This window comes from Scardinius erythrophthalmus (genome assembly GCF_964197995.2).
Source record: "Scardinius erythrophthalmus genome assembly, contig: HAP1_SCAFFOLD_127, whole genome shotgun sequence".
Classification (NCBI taxonomy): domain Eukaryota; kingdom Metazoa; phylum Chordata; class Actinopteri; order Cypriniformes; family Leuciscidae; genus Scardinius; species Scardinius erythrophthalmus.
The window spans coordinates 191,116-193,734 of NW_028296483.1; the positions used below are offsets into that span (position 1 = coordinate 191,116).

Below are 2,619 nucleotides of genomic sequence, written 5' to 3' on the forward strand. Positions count from 1 at the left end.
CCGAATTAGATTATTATTCTATTATTATTATTATTATTATTATAGGCTACTTAAGTTTGATTCAGAATACATACCCAGGTGAAAAAGACGTACTATTAAATGTATTAAAAATGTACTTGAGTGTGTTTTTAGTAGACCTACAATACAAATATAGCCTACTTTAATGCATTTTTATTATTATTATTATTATTATAGGCAAGTTTGATTCAGTATACATACCCAGGTGGAAAAGATGTACTATTAAATGTATTAAAAAAAATGTGCTTGAGTGTGTTTTTAGTAGACCTACAATACAAATATACTTTAATGCATTTTTAATACATTTAACAGTAACTATAGTCTTTTTCACTTGGGTAGCTTACATATATTTAGTATAGGCCTATTGTATTAAGTCATTTAAACCTTAAACAACAACACTAAATAATAATAATATTATATGAAGAAGAAGAAGCAGGAGGAGAAAAGTATTATTCTGTCACGAAACTGCTGCTATTCCTCTGCTGTCGTCGCTTCAGTGATCCTCGCGCTGCTCGCGCGCAACAGAGCTCAGCTGATCGTCATCAGAAAGTAACGGCTCCTCTCATCAAAGCTTCCGCCGTTTGTTCGGCTCTCCATTACAAGGTTTGTAAACTCGCCAAATAAATATAAATACAGAGTCTACTCACTATTCAAACACACACATATATCTAAACTAAATTTATTATACATTACTACGTTTTTACAGTGTTTACCACTCGTTTATTGCACAGTATCTGGTATGAAGGTTTTAGCCGCGATGCTAACTACGTTGATCTAATGAACAAATGGAAATTATTGACTTATTGTCTTACATTGATTTAGTCATTCAATTCAACATATTTTGTACAACTGTGTCTTCAAATTGCTGATATAGCCTAACTAATTTAGAAAATTCTCTGATTCTTGGCGTTTGTTATGAATAACAAATACAGGTTATAGTTTGGTCTGTTTTTGTTTAGCCTAACTTTACTACAGGTGCCCTCATTCTCTCAAATACCATTTTAAAGCCATTTACTGGTCAATAAATATTATGTTGTGAATAATCAGCTTTGTTCTTTTGTTTCCCCAGAACAACCATTACATTTCTAAAATAATCTGAACATTTCAGTGGCAACATTGAATTACAGTAAGTTACCTGCACCACATGCAAGTACTTTATTACTATGAACTTTCTCTGTGTGAAATTGTATTGTTTGACTGTGTACTTGTGTTTTTTAATCAGTTACTCTCTGAAAATCTTTTCTCATGATCTCAAATCTCATTCATGTTACTCAGAAAAATAATATCACAGGTTTGATTCACAAAAAATGCTATAGACATTTTAACTCTGAATTATAACTTCAAGTTTAGTCTTTTTCGACAAAAAAATAAATAAATAGGAAAAAGCTATTAGGCTTCAGAAGACTTGCAACACAACCCATAACACATGAGTTGTGAACTCATTGATTATTTTTAGGATCTTTTCTGGGACATTTTTGGAGCTTAACCATTTTTACATAAATTGTTGCATTGAATTGAACTAGACAAGTGTGCATAAGAATGGTTTCATGAATGATTTACACAATTGTTTTCTGCTTGTGTTTCATGCAGTGTCAGCGATCGGTGACTGGGGTTGCATTATGCCTGAGATCTGCTTTTGGGTTCCACAGACAGAAAGTCAAACAGGTCTGGAACGTCACAAGGCTGAGGAAATTATTAAAATTTCACAACTATCAGTTTAATAACCTTACTAACAGTACATTTTGTACTTTGCAGGGATCTCAGTAAGCTGAAATACAAGTTTGATCAAGAATAAAAATCCTCCTGTAGACCTGAAAATCATCGAAGTGCCTGGACCATCCACCAGAAAAGAGGAAAAACAAACGGAAAACGATGCTGTACCTTTTCACTTTTCTAACTCGTTAAGTACCTCACACCAACTTGGTCCCATAGTGACATTTTTGACCACAAACGAAATTGCTGATCGTGTGAATTCATATTGAAATGACTGAATTCACCAGTGAACATTCACAGAACAACAGATCATTTTACTGCACCTTAACTCTGTTTCCGGGTCGAAGCCTCTACTTCCTCTATCTTGTTTCATGAGAATACTCAACAACCATTTATGAATACTGTTGATTCAAGTCACACATTTAAGCTTTTCAAAAGCCATAGTGTATTACAGTCTCCAGTCTAACGGCATCCCAGACTTAAACATTTTATGATTCAAAATAGCTGAATAACTAACCATCAGAGATTTCAGTATAGAGATAAAGGTTACAGCACAATGAGTGTATATTAGCACTGTTGTTTGTTTTTGGCATCTGATAGAGCTTTTGGACTTGGAAACAGTGATGTCAGACTAACCATCGGACTGAAACACAAATGTTTTAAAGTTAAGTAAAGATGGACATTTTTAATTAGTTCAAATGTAATTTTTTTACATTGATTTATTTAGTGAAACATATGTGTTTCCATGCATTTTGTTGAGATGTCTTTTCTTGTTTATCTATTGTATATACATGGTTGATTATTCATGTTGCTTATGTATTATACTATTTTTTTGTGTAGTCATTGATATTAATCTGTAGTTAGCTTTTTTCCCCATGTGCATGGAAG

At 32.9% G+C, this 2,619-nt stretch overlaps 1 long non-coding RNA gene across 1 annotated transcript; it reads left to right on the top strand.

Moving 5' to 3' along the window:
- Positions 1–547: 547 nt before the first annotated feature.
- Positions 548–2,390, top strand: LOC308686313. Its single transcript, XR_014029572.1, has 4 exons — positions 548–621; positions 1,088–1,144; positions 1,609–1,683; positions 1,774–2,390. It is a non-coding gene; the product is annotated as an uncharacterized lncRNA (long non-coding RNA).
- Positions 2,391–2,619: the final 229 nt, after the last annotated feature.